Below are 18,240 nucleotides of genomic sequence, written 5' to 3'. Positions count from 1 at the left end.
ATCCAGAATTTGGGCTAGTACACCATCATAAGCTGAGGTCAATACTGATGAACTTCTCTGGTCAACTAAATTTTGCCATAATTTTCCATAAGCTCTCACAATTGATAGTATCAAAGGAGAATACATATAAATGAGGCAGAGCCCAAAGAGGCAGTAACTAAAATGCAATTAGTTGTAACAGAGAGAATGTAGCAGAATTGGAAAAGAAGTTCAGGAAAGGCAGAAGATCAGGGATATCAATTTTTCAAAGAATAATAAAACTGGGGCAGCTATGTGGCTAAGTGGATAAATCACTGACCCTGGAGTCAGGAGGACCTGAGTTCAAATCTGACATCAGACACTTAATAATTACCTAGCTGTATGACCTTGGGCAAGTCACTTAACCCATTGCCTTGCAAAAAAAATTCTTGAAAAAAATAATAGAATTTTCATTTTCCCCAAGTAGTTGCAGAAAAGGAGAAAAGAAAGCAAACTAATCATGGATCAATAAAATAATAAAAGGCAATATTTATGAACAACCTGCCATACTATATTATACTGAGTTTAAGGAACCAGAATGAATAGCCTCTGCTAAACATTTCCTGTTTCCCCAAAGACTGTCCTAAGTACTGAGGATAAAAATCAAAAATCAAAATAGTTCTTGTCCTCAGGAAACATATATTCTTCTGAGGGGAAACAGTATGAATAGGAAAACAGTAACCTGGGGAAAAAGTTATTGTCCAGGAAATCTAGAGTAAGCAAAAATAATATTCTTTGACACTCTCCCTCCAAAGCAAAGTCAATATTGATATCATTATAGTTTGCAGATCAAGAATTGAGAGGGGAAACACCCTAATTTGTAAGGTCCTTCCCAACCAATTCTATTATTCAGATTCTGTGATATATAGGACAGATACAAGAATAAGATAAGATAATGTATAGGAGTTACATTCACTATCAGTAGAGGTAGCACCCACACTGATGGAACCACCAAGGAGAGAAAGGAAAAGTGTTGAGAATTCAAGTCCCTGAGTAGGGAAGAGGATGGGGGCAAAAAAGAATGTGCTGGGAATAGTGGCTATTAGCAATCTCTTCGAGCTACAAAGAGGGGATATAGCAAATGACAATGATTTCAGACTTTTCCCCTCATCTTGCTGAAAATGGCAAAAAGCCTTAAGGAAATATTGTCATAACTGTCCAAGTGATTATGGTCTTTCTTATCAACTGGTCCTTCATAATCAGACCATTGAAGGTAACAGGTATACATAATACCTAATAATCATTAATGTATTTTTTCCTACTAAATTGATTGAACTAGGAATTTGCATTTGTTTCTTTGCTTTTTTTGGTTCAGAGCTGAGACCAAAAGTTTAGGAAACTCTCTTCTCCTATCCAGATCAGCAATTCATCTGTAATTTATAGACTTAGCAAGCTTCCTGGGATAATACTGAAATAAGCCCATAGTCATATAGGCAGTATATGTCAGTGGGAAGTCTTGAACCACACTGTCTCTACAGTCATCTGCAGTATGGGGAAATGAGTAACAAAAGCCAAGTAAACTTGGAATTAGAAAAGATATTAAGTAATGAATTGTTTGGATCCTGAGTATTGAGAAAATCATATCTGATTTGGGCCCTTTCTCCAGAGAATAAGGAGATACATTAAAATAAATATTTAGTGTTTAATAAATTCATAGGTTCAATAACCAAAAAGAAAATGAATTATAACATCCATCTCCTTTATGTAGCTTTGTCTGCCTTACTCATGATTGGTGTATTCAAAGGTACCTGAAGTTTTTTGCTTGTTTTACTCAGTGTTGGATCATTTATATGTAGTCATGGTTTACTATATGGTTTACTCCTTTACTCCAGAATATTAAAATCAATGTAAATCCCATTGGATAGGAATCACTGATGTTCAGTCTGAAGTCAAGGCAGATCAAGGCCTGGCTCCACCTCATATATATTGAAGTATAGCATGAATTCATATATATATATATATATATATATATATATAGAAGTATAGTATGAAGTATAGCATGGATCCCAGGTGGTTCTCACATAAGCTAACCTATATCCTTGTTCCATATTTTTCCCCATATCAGTACACTAAAACTAGACAAGCCCCCTATTAGAAAAAAAGTTTGTTCTCTTCCCTCAAATACAAAATAGAGTAGTATAGATATTTAAAAACAACAATAGCTGCTCAAAAGCCAGAAAGCAAAATAAAACTTATGGAAGAATTTCTCATAACAGATGGACTCAACTCTGAATTTTATAAATAATACTGCAACTACATAGAAAGCCTTTGGCAGAGATCTTAATACAATTCAGTAGAAAAGAGAAAAATGTCCAGGAAGCATGACTTTGTTTAAGATAGAGGAGGAGGCAAGAACATTTCAGCAGGTGTGAGGTGAAGGGGGAAACCTTTATAAAATTTAGCTTAGGGACAAAACTTAAATGGATGCTTTCAAGTCAAATAGGCTCCAAAGTAAAAAAAATATATATCCTTTTGTCTTATTCAGTTGTCTTTTTAATCACAGATTAGTAATCTCTAATTAGGAAGCCTCTGCTTCCTCATCATGGTAAGAAGATGCCTTTGGGTTCTTGAAAGCCCTATTAGCATGGTACAATCTCTGACAACTTCTTCCAAACTAGACCAGTTCTGACCATGGACTTGGTGAGGCATGAGCCTAGCTAAGGATGGAGAGATTCCTCACCAAAAGGTCAACCTCATACTGATGACATATCAGTTTATGAAGACAGTCTACTACAGCAAAATAGATAGATAGATAGATAGATAGATAGATAGATAGATAGATAGATAGATAGATAGATAGATGAATGAATGAACTAACGAACAAATAAATAAATAAATAGATGTGAAGAATTGTGATCTGTACAAGTAGAGGAAATATACCAGTAGATGAAATTATAGATCACTGAAGTACAGAGTACAAAGAGAAAAACACATGGTAGGTAAAAGGAGGACAGGGCAAGTCGAGAGTCTATAAGCTCCCCAAGGGTACACATTCATTTTTATATTGGTATCCATAGTATCAGGCTCAGTGCCTTCCAAGTACTAGGACTTATTGGTCGACCAACTGAGGGTTAGAAGCTGTGCTGTATTCATTGAGGACATGCATGACCAAAATGGGCAATAAGATTGTTGAATTGTTGATCTACCAAAAATGAGAGAAAATAAATGGATGACCACTCTACATTTGCACTCTTAAGATGAAACCAGAAAAAAGCAGGTGATTTCTCACAAGTAAACTAGTGTTCCTATGGAGAATTTATGGGAAACTATGCATAAGAATCCTATGTTTGAGGGGGTTTGTAGGAGCTACCCTGAACTCCGGGATGCATCAAAATAACAAAGTCAAACTTGTTTCATAGAGTCACAGCTAAGTGCTTTAACAGCTTTAACAGCCACTCCAAAAAGTATTCATCTCTTTTAATCTTGTAGAGGTCCTGGAAAACACATGTCTTGCATGGAGAATTTGAAGTAAGATTCAGCCTTAAGCCACAAGTGGTTAATCAGCTTAACCTAGACTATCTCTCTTCTTTCTTGCATGCTAGCATACTTCCAATTTAGTTGCCTTCGTTTTGATGTTATTCTGCAAATAAGCAGCATACAATATTCCTAACTGCATTTCACCTCCTTACAATTTCCCCAAGGACATCATTCAAGTGAATTATACCAAAGAAAATTTTATTTAATCATTCTTTTAGTAAAACTAGAATGAAAGGGGGAAATAATCTTTTAGATGAATGAATTTCCATTGCTCTCCAGTAAGTGAAAATGTTTATTGTATATATGCAAAAGCCAAAAGACATTTGTTTTGGCAGGATTTTTTTAATAAAGCCAAACTCAAAACTATATATTTTGATAAAAGACAATTTTATTCATCACATTTATTCTTAACAACTACTGTGAGTACTTAGTATAGATTATTTTTAAAAGTATTTTAAGAAGAAAAAAATCCTTGAAAGATATTTTCTTGGAATGTTTGGCAAATGTCCAATCAAACCACTTCATGGTGTATGGACATTTGCCACATTCATAATAAACTTAATGGCCATTTTGAGTCACTAAAAGAAGTGTCATAGTATTTTGAAATACTTTATAACTTTCAAACTCAAGACTCATGATATTTGTCAAAGAATGAACAACTCTAATAATGGTCATTTTATTTATGGTCTTAAATAGAGGGGAGATCACTTATTTCTAAGTATGATATATTGGAATGAAAAGATTTAAGAACCCACTCAACCATTTACCAGTCACATGACTATATCCATGTCATCAGCTCTCTGACTATTCATTTTCCTCATCTATTAAAAAGATGACAGTTTAATATTTAGTTAAGGGCATGCCTCAAAGCCTGAGAATCAAGGTAACTATATTTACATGTTGAAAAACTCAGGAATACTGTTAGACTGAAAGAACAATAACCTTGTTCCATAGACCAAATTTGTCTCTGTGCCTTTTCCTTACCCTACTTATCCATTCAAGAGAAGAGAAAGTACTTTGGATTGAAAACTGTAGAACCTCAATTACAGAGGGTTGAGAAAACCATTATCTCTTTGGTTGTCTACCCTTTGGTGATTAAAATAGGGAAGCAGATCGAATAACCATCATAAACTACAATGAGATTCCTAAGCAGCTGAATCCAAAACGTTTGACCAATAAGACATGCTTCAAAGAAAGGCTAAGCCTAGGGGCATTAGCTTGCTGAGAAGACATTGTTTTTGTTTTAAAAATGTGATATTTCAATCTGGGGTTCATCTTTGGGAGAAATGAGAGACTTTGATACCCAAGGCTCTATGAGAACAAGACACAAAAAGCCAAAAAAAGAGACTTTATGTTGTCTCCCAAACAAGGATTTCTGCTTTTTCTAGAACAATTTGGAGAAATCAATGAGTTTCAAAATAAAAACAAAACAAAACAAAAAAACCATGACAGAACCTGTTCTCTTAGGAATAAATAAGTCAAGAACTTCATCCAAGTCAGAAACCAGGATTGGCAGAGACTATAGCTGTGCCACGGCCAACAATAGCTGGGCATGCCTTTTTGGTCAAGGGCTTTGGATTCAGTTGTTAGGAATCTCATTGAAGTTTATAATGGGTATTCCATCTGCTTCCCTATTTTAATCACCGAAGTGTAGACTACCAAGGAAATAATGGTCATTCTCAACCCTCTGTAATTGAGGGTTCTACAGTTTTCAATCCAAAGTACTTTCTCTTCTCTTGAATGGAAGAATAGGATGAGGAAAAGGCATAGAGGCAAACTTAGTCTATGGAACAAGGTCAACAGGATTCCTGGGTTTTTTAACATGTAGGTATAGCTACTTTGATGTCTCAGGCTTTGTGAGGTATGCCCTTAACAGTGTCAGAGAGATCAGTATCCAGAGGAATCTTCATTAAGGCATATGAACAATAGCCAACAGTCTTTGAAACCTGCATGGTGGGGTGAAAGATTAAATGAATGAGAAAACAAAGATCTGAATTTCTGAGCATATCAGTTTGGTTCCCTCAAGTGTATCAATTGCTCAACCAAACTGGACCATCATCAGCTTTGGCACTAGATCCTGAATAGAGAGAGAGACAGATTTTTATGCATCAAAAAAAGAGGCCAATTAATTGAAAAAATTAATTAGCCAGGATACAAAATTAGGTAATCTGATTTCTAATTGGATAAAAGACTGGGGATTTTCCAAGTCAGGAGGAATAGAGCAAACAGGTTCAATTCCCTGAAATCAGAAAAAAAGAGGTATCCCATTGCCCCTAAGTATCTGCATTCAATCATGGGAACAGTAAAAATATGTAATTGACCAGTACAGGGTCAGTTTTCAGATAAGACATATAGATTGTCTGAAATTTACAATTATGAAAAAATTCCTTGAATCAATCTTAATGAATTTCTGGTCAGCATAACCACTGGTGTGGAGAATTGAGGGAACCATATTGACTACATCTTGTGATAATTCTGGATGTGGCCCAGTTCCCTTTTTATTTAACTATGGATCTAGCCCAACTACTGTCTAGTGAGAAAAGGTTATTCAATTGTGGGAATTGTTTGAATTTTACTGGGAGGCTTCCAACACCTCTACCTGCTGCTTAGGTACACTTAACTAAGACTAGCTAAAACATTGAATGAGGATATACTGTAGACATTATGAGCTGCAAATGAATAAGAAAAAGTCTTTTAATCTAATTGGATCATAAAAGGGGTAGAGAGATAGCTTTGAAAATCCATTGTAAAATTTGATGACTGCCTATAAAGACAAAAACTCATATTCTGAACCATCTTACTATTGAACTACTTTATCAAGTTCAAAGTCAGTGTGTTTTAACTATAACTACAGTTATGGTTAAATTATATATGCATATATATATACATATGTACATATGTGTAATAAATTCAGAATGTTGCTCCTCTTACCCCACAAATAAACAACTTATTTAGTTCCTTTCACAAACAACAGGGGGAAAAAATAACTAAAAATTTAGGAATGACTTTCATATAATTGGTACTATATCATATGTCCATGACAGCATAGCATTTTACAAAAATAATGGGATCCGTAGCCATAGTTTCTAGCTCATTTTCCCCTATTTTCAATGTACATTTAGCTTCTTTTGTTTCAGAGGGAATCATAGAACATACAATGAATAAATATTGCAAATATAGGATTTTTTTAACTTAAAGAAGCTGTCAACTTCTTCCTAGATTGTACATTTCTAATAGCTTATATGACAATGTGAATTTACATATTTAAGTTAAATACATTGTTACTTTTTTCCAATGTGTACACACACACATACACACACAGATATGGATAGATGGATTGATAAAAACAGATGGAAAGTAGATGGATGGATGGATAGATAGATAGATAGATAGACAGACAGACAATAGGTAATTTAACATGAGGAATTTGTGGGGGGGTTGTTTAAGTAACAAGTGAAATATATACAAGATACAAGCTAACAACCTATAGCAATGAGAAATACTAAGCAACCCATAACAGTGTCAAAACTGAAGAAAGATATTTGGCTGCCATGTTTGAACTTGATTTAAAATTCAAATAAAGGACTTCCTTCAATTTTATGAAGAGGTCCTTTTTTTCCTACTTTCTTCCACTGAAAATACAGAATATATATGGCAGTTCAAAGATAAACAGAAAATATGTCTAATGTTTTCTCTTTTATGGAAACTGAAATCACTCCATACTAGATTCTCCTGTGGGCTAATGAATGGAACTTAGAACACAGGCAGCCTCTCTTGAGGCCTTCACAGAAGGAAGCAAAAGGGAATTGAGTTAGAACACTAGAGGGCAACATTGTCCCTCAAATGAGTGAGTCTTAAGCAACCCTGGGGATGTAAAAAATTCCTTCATACTGTCTCTCCTTTAAGAAAAATGGCACATGCTATGGGGCAATATTAACATTTTCCTTCATTTTTCCAATGGCTTGAGAAAAGGGTCCAAATACATGAATATATATCAATATTATGGCATTATGCCCTCATTTTGTGTTGCTGTACTTTAAAAAAAATCTTAAAAAACAAAAAGGTACCATTTCAAAACTACATAAATCTTCTTTTAGGACAATTGTAAGTGGAAAACTGTAACTCATCAGTTACAGTGACTGAGCTTTCAAACATTTTACTAGGATGAAATATTGCCCTGATTTCTTGGCTTCAATGACAGTTTGACTCCTTTTCTTTTTTTTATTGGCTGTGAAGTGGCACTGACCACTTAACAGGACCTTGAAGTCTGGTAAATACTGTGTTCTCTTCCAAGGAAATTTCCATCAGATAGCCCCAAAAAAGAAGTCACCCAAGGTCACATGTCATAGTGGAAAGAGCTCTAGATTGGGAGTTAGAAAACTGGTTTTATTCTTTCCTCTGCCTCTGGACAACTGTTTAACTTTGAGCTAGTCAGAGATCCTCTCATTCTCAGTTTTCAAGTCTACAAAATGAGGAAGATTAGACCAGATGATCTTCTAATTTTAAAATCAATAATGATTTTTCAAATATTTTTCTTTGGAATTTGGAGGAATAAGAGTTTGGAAGGTCCATATTACATGAAGTATATAGGACTGGAGGTAAATGAATTCCTGTAGAACTGAATTGAATAAACTTTATTCATAATTAATTTTATAGGTCAACCCAAAAGTCATAGTGCAGTTTTAAATTTACTAAAGTTTAAAAGTACACTAAGACTTTTGAAATACCTAAAGCTGCTGTTACTTTGTTCATTTTGAAACCTAGACATTTTACTTTATTTGTGTTTTGTCCTCAAAAGCAAAAATTACCTTCAAACAGAATAGTGATACTCTGGTCTTTTAATATGTTTCAGCATTTCTAGATATGTATGTACATGAGAAATAATAAATCTACTTTATAAGAACAATAAATCTTTTAAATTTTGTTTTCCCTTTCTTACATCCTTTAATTTAAATGAATCAAAATATGATAATCAGGTAAAGATAAAGGTTTGTGATTCCTGCTCTTCATTCATTCAACAAATACTTATTTAAAATCTATTCATGACCAAGTTGACTTAGGGATAGCTTCAGGGAGAATATTTCATTTGATCTGAACCTTGATTGATGGGAAAGATTTCAGTAGTCAAAAAAGGAAAGTATTCCAATGACAGAGAATAATTTAAGCAAAGCAGAAATAAGAATGTTAAACTGGACATATGAAAAATTTTTAGATACCAAGTTTAGATGCCAAGAAATATTTGAGACTTTGTTTCATAAATAATGAATCATCACTGACACTTCTGAGAAATGGAACTAGAAAGTACACATTAGAAAGATTAGTCTAGTATGGTAGACAGGGTGAATAAGAAAATAAAGAGACTGAATATGGAGAGCTCAGTTACAAATTTATTTTAAAAGTTTGGAAAAGAAGTAACAAGAATCTAGACTCATGATAGGGAAAATGGAAAGAAAACTAATAGAAGATATAGAATTTGGCTTTTGGATAAAGGAGTTCAAAGATGGCAGATTTCAAGCCTAGATGAACTGAGAATAGTGGTATTGCTAATGGCAATGAATAAACATAATGTATCAGGCAGCATGCTAGTTGGTACAGTGAATGGAGTGCTGGAGTCAGGAAGACCTGAGTTCAAATTTGACCTCAGATACTTACTAAACTATAATACCTGGGACAAGTCAGTTAGTCCTATTTACCTCAGTTTCTTCCTCTGTAAAGTGAGCTGGAGGAGGGAATGGCAAAAGTCTAGTACCTAACCTCAAATAGAGACATGACTCAAGATTTATTGAAACAAGTAGAGAAGAGAGTAGGTAAATAGTGAACAGAGAGCCAACTGAGGAGTCAGAAGGTCTTTCCTCTGACACATTGGCTGAATGACCTTGGACCAGGCACTTCAGGTCTCAGATAGTGGCCAGGCCAATATTTAAAATAGATAATTTGCAGAGAAGGTGGAAGCTGCATTGATGCAGTTTCTTCTTTGGGAGTACCCTTACCAATGAAATCACAGGTCAGATCATGAAATCACAGGTCAGACCCAAAAGCTCCAAAAAGATGCAGAGATAGCTTCAGGTGGCAGGGAGGGGTTTAGTTTCAGACATGCCAAGATTGTTTAGTTGTTACAAACTCTGAGCATAAAGAAGTAAGAGAAAAATTAAATTTGTGGATCATGGACTATTAAATAGGGAAAGGTTTTAGATAGCAATCAATAGTAATTTCTTCATTTTGAAGAGTACTTAGGCCAGGAGATCTGAGAGTTAATGGGGGGAATTTCAAATATCAATTTCTAGGCTACTCACCTACCTAGTGATTCAATGCAATTTACCATGGCCAAGGTTAATTTTTTTATTTTATTTATTTTACTCTTACCTTAAGAAATAAAATAAGCATTTTCCTAACATAATAGAATAGACAAAAAAATTGATAGTACAATGTGAAACTACAAATCTACTATTCCATTTCTTGTAAATATATAATAAAGTTATATAATGTTTTACACTTTTTTCTTTTCATCCCCTTCATACTGCCCTAGAGTTGGCTACCTTAAACACAAATATGTTTCATATATATATATATATATATATATATATATATATATATGTATATATATAATATATGTATATTATATATATATTATACACTATGGTTTTTAACTGCCTCAAAATCAATGGCAAACTATAATAAAAGAAAAAAATGCATTTAATAAGCATTTATTGAGCATCTACTTTTTTATCCAACAAGATCAAGGTGGGTACTGAAAGTATTATTTTCAGATAAGGAAATAGTTTCAGAGAGGTCATGACTTGCCTAGAGTTTCACAGTTAATACCTGAGATGGAACACAAATCAGGTCTGTCCCTCAGAGATTTTTCATCTACCTTACTAATTATCTGAATAATCTGTAATTTCATTGTTACAGAGAATACTCAGGAGGAAATTCCCTTTAACAATGTAGATCATCTGTTCTGCAATTTACCCAGTAATCTTAGAGAGTTGCTAAGTGAGATGCCCAGGTCACCCAGTCAAATTTCATCAGAGGCATGACATAAATCACTGCCTTCCAAAAACCAACTCTCTATCCACTATTCAGTGGTTTCAGTCTCAAACAGAAATAGACTGATGAAATAGTGACTTAGAAACCTCAAATTAATATTTATCTGTGTTTTAATGCACATTTACTTACTTTGTTAAACACTTCCTAATTACATTTTACTCTAGTTCCCACAGTACTAAAGAGTTATCATGCTTGCCTACTTACTGCCTTCCTGGAAAATTATTTTATCAATAAGATAGAAAATTAAAGATACCATATTTTTAAAGATGTTCCTTGTTAAATACAAATCCTGTTGAACAGAAGTATATGACTTACTGAGAATAAATCTTCCCTTTCTTAGGGAACCACAGAAATAGCAGTTACAGTGAGAAAGGGAAGTGAAAGAGAAAGAGAAAGAGGATGTGGAAGCAAAGATTCCTTTTCCTATTTATTATATATGTTAACAAACTGATAGGCTCAGTTGATCTTATCTATTATATCCATACATCAAACAACTTTTAAGAAAAAGCATCAATTGGGAAAAATGAATATCTAAAAGGGCTTAGGGTCTACAAAGTGTGTATTTTAGTATCTTTCTAGACTCTTTAACCAGGGATCCCAGATTTCAGAGGATCAAGTGAACTTGGATGTAAAAATACTTTTTAATATAATTGAAGTCTTTTGCAATCCCTGATAATTTATGTTGGGTATTTAAAAACATTATTTTGAGAAGAGGTTCATAGTTTTCATCTGACTATTAAAAGGATCCATGTTATAAAAAAGATTATCTACCCTAGATTATCAGAAGACTATGAGTACCACTTTACTAGCAATCCCCCTATGGTCTAATGGGATATTAAGGCATGTAAAAGATATTAGTTCTCCCTAGCTGGTCTCCTAGTCTTAAGAGAACTGCAGACCCAGTTTCCAAAAGATAATTAAAAGTCTGTGTTGGAGAGAACATTTCAATTGATCAGAGGAATCCCCAAGATAATGAACAGAGGCTCTAAACATTATCATCCTAAGATCAGATAAGAAGATAATTTATGGGAAACAGGAACTACACCAAAATAACTGCTTGCAAGAAATATTTATTTTACTTTACTGGTTTTGTTGTTGCTATTTTTAAGCAATTCTTAAAAACTAAGTCAAGAAAGCAACATGACATAATGAATGGAGAACCTTGGAGTCCAGAATGCCTGCCCTGGATCTATGTAGACTATGTTACTCTGAGCAGGTCTTCTAACTTGTCACTACCTCCAGATGACTTTCTAAGATTTGTTCCCTGGCGAGTTGCTGATTTGCATTAATAAAGGGGAAATTCCTCTTGGGGTTTCCCTAATCTGATGAGATCCCAAGTCTTGGGGGTAAAAAATCAAGTTTGATTACTTCATTATCTTATTCTGTGCTTACCCAGAAACCAAGTATATATTTGTTCTTATGGACATCAATCCTAAAGATTATTATTATCCAAGATAATGATCTAGAAAAGGACAGAGCAAAAATCTGCTAACAGGAAGTGATGGTCAAGATAAAGATAAGAGTTCACTGAGCTGTCTTTGATGAGTTCAAGTGTGTGTCCCAGATAAACTACAGACTGTTGTGCCCAAAAGACTAACAGGTATGGGTGTTTAGCTGCTAAAGTAGTGCACAGAGGTTCATACTGTTCTGGAGAAGTCAGGAAGAGAATTTTAAGACTTGTCTCAGATTATCAGTGTGAGTATGGGCAAGTCATCTAACCGCTTTTTGCCTCAGTTTCCTCATCTGTAAAATGGGGATAATTAGAGTACCTATTTCACAAGAGTGTTTTGAGGATTAAATGCAAAAATAAATATATAAAGCATTTTGCCATTCTTATATAAATACTAGTTACTATGAGAGAATGAAGTCTGATACCAGGGTAAGGGAAACACAACAGGCCAGTGAGATTGACTTTAATTCCAAGTAAAATTCTTAAATATATTACTTCCCTGATTATGCACTCCTATTGAACAGCTTATATGGTGAAATGAATAGAGTCCTGGCCTAAAGTCAGGAAGATCTGGTTTCTAATTCAGCCTCAGACTCTAGAAGTGTGACCCTACATAAGTCACTTAACCCTGTTCCAATTCATCATCTATAAAATGAACTGGAGAATGGAATAGGAAACTACTCTTTGCTGAGAAAATCCCAAATGGGGTAACAAAAACTCAGACATGACTGAAGTGACTGAACAACAACAAAAGACACACTCCAAGTGTGGAAGGCAACCAGAAAAGAAAGCAATGATCTCCCAAAATCAGAATGTTTTTATCAGAAACAAGTCATGACATACTAGCTGGATTTTCTGTCAAAGTTAACAGCTTGGTGGATAAAGAGACTTACTATAAATATGCGTAATAGAATAGAATTTTAGAATTGTAACAAGGGATTTGACAAATGTTCTCTTTTTTTGTAAAACATATGGAGTGATGGGGACCATATAATGCTAATACCATAACAAATTCAGATCTAAAGAATAGTTAAGAGAACTTTAACAGTTTGGAAAAAAAATGCTTTTGAAGTACCACAGGAGTCTGAGCTTAGCCCTTTGCTTTTTGCCATTGTCAAGAAGCTACCAATAGACAGTAAAAGACTGGGAGAGATAACTAATACACTAATTATAAAGGACTATATTTGGGTTAAAAAATAATCTACTTCAGGAAGGATGAAATGAGGTATGACTTAATTAGATACTAGTTGATGGATAAATTTTCATGGACTAAAAGCTCAATATAAGACAACAATGTGATATGGATTTTTAAAAAGGCAGTGTGATCTTGGCCTTTGTTAAGAAACCATGTCTAGGGAAGTAACAGTTCTGCTAAATTCTACTCTGGTCAGATAACATTTTAATTGACTTATAAACATCAAAAGTCAGTAAGGGAGGAAAGGATCGTTCTAGACACTGATCCAAGCACTTAACAAATATCTAATTTGATCCTTACAACAATCCTAGAAGGTAGATTCTATTGTTATCACCATTATACAGTTGAAGAAACTGAGATAGACAGAGGTTAAGTGACTTCCCCAATCATACAGTTAGAATGTGTCTTGGAACAATTTTCACCTCAAATTTTCCTAACTCCAGGGCCAGTACTCTATGGATGGCACTACCTCCAAACACAAAATGATGAAAACTCCCTATCAATTGCAGTTGCCCAAAAGTACATTGGGCTGCCTCAGAGAGTGATGGCAAGTCCTTCACTATTTGTCTTGAAGTAAAAACTGCATGACAACTTGTCAGATACATTGGAGAGTTGTATTCTTACTCCCATACAAATTGGACTAAACAGTCCCTTAGGTCCCTTTCAACTCAGAGATGGTTTGATTTTGTTAATCCTCTACTTCCAACATATGGAAAGGTGGACTACAGGAATATCAAAGATTCATTTTAAAATAATGAGGAAACCAGATGAAATGTACTGAGTAGCTGGACAAATATCTAAGAGTTTAAAAGATTGACTGATTGATTGACCTTTACCATTCTGCCCAGTTGCCTTCTCATTTTTGAATATTCCTTTTGGGGGAGAGGCCAGCCATGCTAAATTTCCCTCCCAGCTGTGCTTCATCATATTCCTTTGCAGGTACTTCTCCTTTACCCTCTTTCAGATAAGCTTAGCTAGAAGAGGAAATGGCAAATCACTCCAATATCTTCACCAAGAAAACCCCAAATGGAGTCAGAAAGGGTTGGCCATGACTGAAAAACGAATGAACAGCCACTTCCTCACTCCAGAGCTGGGACACCAAGCTGCCTTGCCTGAGGCAGTATATGAACCCAGATCTCTTAATTCCAATTTCATTATTCTCTTCATGTATCAGAATATCCAGGCAGATGCTGACTTGAGTCCTATTTATCCTATTAGGAATCAGTGTTCCAGTCCCTGAGACTGATGGAGAGAGAGCTGTAGCACTAGGAGGGAAAAGGAAGATGCCACATTATAAACCATTTTCCCTCTAGACTACACATTGCTATGCTTGCCAGCCTGCTTGTCACCAGTTGACCAGTCCAAAGAATGGACACAAAAATTTGAAAGGTGAAAAGATTCAAGTGTTACATAAGGGACGTGTTATTGGATCTTAGTGTCTCCCTCTGGGACTGCAGACAGAGTTGCTGCAGACACGCCTCAGGACAGTCAGACCTCCACTGGTAGCAAGGACCTTGGCAGGGCAACTGCTCAAAAATAATGAAACTCTAACAATCCAGCCCAGTAGTCTCAATAGCTTGTCTGTGCATTCTTGGGAGTCAAGAGTGCTGAAGAAAGTAGAGTTGGCTGGTTGGTGTGTGGGCAGGTATCTACTCCCCTCCATTCTCCTTTCCCTCCCTTAATTAATAGTCATACACCCCCCCCCCGCCTCTCTCCTATCTCTCTCCCCCACTGGAAAAGAAAAAAGAAAAAGAAAACTTTTGTAATAAAAACGTAAAGTCAAGGGGAAAAAAATAGCGACCTGAGTCTGTCACCTCTCTCTGTGTGTTCCTCATCATTCATCCATGCTTAGCATAGTCAGAAGGACTATAGAGTCTTTCCTTCCTCCCAACATTCCCTATACAAAGACTTAACTATGTACTTTCCTACCTTAATATCATGTTTCTCAGTTACCAACTGTAAGAGAAGATTTTATATATATATATATATATATATATATATATATATATATATATATATATATATCAGAATACTGTGCCAGGAATGGGAAAAAAGTAGTCAAAAATAGGTTCTGAAAGAAATCCAAACTTTCTTGTCATGCTACTTTTTCCATCTTTATTATAGGTAAGTTTATTTTCAACATTTCTTAAGTGCCATCTGGAAGGCTGTGTGGTATGCAATGGGGGTGGGAAGAAAACTGTGGTACTAGAACTGAGTGTTGAAGGAAAGTAGGAGTTGTATGAGGCAAATATAAAGAGCAGTCCAAGCATGTGAAAATACCAATGTGAAGGCATAGAGATGGGAAATAAAGTATATAAGGAAAAATAAAAAGGCAGATTAACTGGATTATAGACACTGTGAAGGGGAGCAACATGTTATAAGGTTGCAAAGTAAGGTTAAGACCAGGTTGTAAAAGGTTTTATATGACAAGTAGAGGTATTTTTATTTACTTCTAGAGATAAAAGGGAGCCCCTTAAGTTTATTATAGAAGAGTAACATGACAAGAAAAAATCAATTAAATTACTCTATGTAGACTAGATTAGAAATATGCTAGACTTAAAAGGCTATGGAAATAACTAAGGCAAAAATAAATGATGAACATTTGAACAAGGCTAGTGACTGAGTCATAATTCCAGGATGGGCTTGGTCTTAAATATACCTGTTACCCAATTTCTGTAATTGAAAGAAAGGTGTGTGCTTTAGTGTGGGTGAAAAACTCCATTAGCTTTTATTTTCCTCAGCACTTGCCAAAATCAGTGACTCTAAGGACCAAGATAAAACACATTCAAGAGAAGCTGTAAGATGACCACCAAAGGAGATCAAAATGGTTGGAGTCTTTGCCAAGACTCCAACTCAAATTGATTAACAATTTTTCTCTACATTCAGTTTTAATGGTCATGTTAGTTGCAACATAAACAACATGGACTTATTTGACTAATTAAGAGTTTATAAAGGTCATCTGAAATGATCATGAATTCATGAATGCCAAATTAGTGATTTTAGTACATTTAGATTCTGAATGAACACATATGTATGTCCTTATATTTTAGCATATCCTTTGCTGTATTTAATCTTGTGGTTATTGTCTGTACTTCGTTCTTGAAGAAGACTAGGACATGCAAGTGACTTGGATTTAAGTGAGGGAGCCCTGTGCAAAGTTACCAGCCTCACTTTCTCCTCCTGAGTCATCTGGGTCCAGTGGTCAGATATGAATTAAGATGACTGAAGATGGCTGTAGATATATTGGAGACCTTGGCACCCTTTTTAAAGCTAGGGTCTTTCCCAGATCTCATAATAAAATAAATAAAAGCTAATCCACAAGATTAAGGTAGATAATAAAGGAGAAGCAAAGAATTACATCTTAGTCAAAAAAAGTCAGCTTAGAAGGGGAAAACCAGGGTTTCTGATCAAAACAAAAACAGTTGTTATTTACATTCACTTAGGGCCCAAATAATGACCAAGTAGGGCTTGGTCTGAGACCTATTGTTGACCAAACAGACACAGAGTAATTTGGGATCTGTAAACTCAAGACTACTCTGCTTAAATAGGCAGCAGAAACCCCATACCTCTCTTTTTAGATAATTGTCTTAAATGGGGATAGATAATGCTGGATAGTAATCTGGACAAAGTATCAATTTCATGGTTAATGATGGGGGCCGGTAAAGTGGATTGGAATTATGTGACTTGCCTAGGGTCACACAACCACCTAGCTGCCCCTAATGATTTCTCTTTTAACAAGACTAACCTGAGCAGAGTCTTCTCAACATTCACAGATTATTATCTTCCCTATAATGTATGGAATGTCACATAATCACTTTCCTTACATTTAGAAATCAGAAGAAAAGAAGTTCTTCTTTCCTTTCAGGTATGTTTGCTATTTAAATAGAATCTGGATATTGCCTCAGAATGGGGGGAAGGGGGAGGTGCTAGGGTGCTTCTAATAGTTCTTTCCATGTTTCAGTGGAAAGTTCATACGATTTTCCTTGTTTATTTTCAGAGATGGTTTCTGGTTCATTGTTTCGCTTTTGACTATCATCTCTTTAGGGAGTATTATCTGTTTCTGGGAACAAAGTTTATTTGTTGGTTGGTACTCTCTCCTTACCTAACGCTAAAAGTCCTAACTCCTTTTTTAAAAATTTCTCACAGGATTTGTATTTACTCCATTTTTCATGGGGCATGTGTGTTTGGGAACAGGGAGATAGATAGATAGATAGATAGATAGATAGACAGACAGACAGACAGTAGATTTTTCCCTTGAGTGAAAGGTCTGCATCACATTACATACATACATCCAAGTATGGAATCTTCAGTGCCTAACACAATGTTATAAACATAATAGGCATTTTATTGAATGAATGAATCTCTCCATGTCATGTTTGAATGCTCTAGTCCTTAAAAGAATGATCCAATTTCCCCAGAACTGTCTATAAAGCTACTAATGTTCAATTTAGGTTACTGAAGAACTAAGTTTAAAACAATATAACCTCATCTTAAACAAATTTCTCTTCTAACCTTCATCTGCTCAGAAACCTTATTTGTCTCTTGTGTTGTATCAGCCTAATTCTTTACTAAGGTTATTCAGAACTTTGTCATTCTCCTCAAGACCCCTGTGATCTTTGCCATCAATTCCTAGATGATTTCCAAAGTCAGATCTTCAAATCATGTTTATTTCTTCTTAGGTACTATACCTATGATGTAGATAACTTCCACAATTACATGAGATAACTTCATGACAACTTTGCAATCCCATTAGTTGGGTTGCCCCAAGAAAGAATACTACAAGTATATTTTATCAGTAACACTTCTACAAACACATAATTTCATGCTAAAGTTAAAAAGGCAAATCATTAATTATTAAGCTTTGATTAACATTTAATAAAAGAAATTTTAGAACAAAATTTAAAGAAACAGAAAGATCTAGGTAAATTTTGATAATTTTTGTCATTAAACTTTATTAATAATAATTATTTCATCTAATTCTGATTCTTCCCTATATGTTATCTAATTCTGATTCTTCCCTATATGTTGAGTTGACTCAGATTTAACTTTTTCT

The 18,240-nt window shown here is 34.8% G+C and overlaps 1 long non-coding RNA gene across 4 annotated transcripts in view; it reads right to left on the bottom strand.

Moving 5' to 3' along the window:
• LOC141497772 (uncharacterized) overlaps positions 1-18,240 on the bottom strand; it is a 93,071-nt gene that overhangs the window by 14,845 nt on the left and 59,986 nt on the right. The window lies entirely within an intron of this gene.

The sequence above is a fragment of the Macrotis lagotis genome, chromosome X (assembly GCF_037893015.1).
Source record: "Macrotis lagotis isolate mMagLag1 chromosome X, bilby.v1.9.chrom.fasta, whole genome shotgun sequence".
Classification (NCBI taxonomy): domain Eukaryota; kingdom Metazoa; phylum Chordata; class Mammalia; order Peramelemorphia; family Peramelidae; genus Macrotis; species Macrotis lagotis.
Note: the sequence above shows the minus strand (reverse complement) of the source record. Positions and strands in the feature narration are given on the sequence as shown.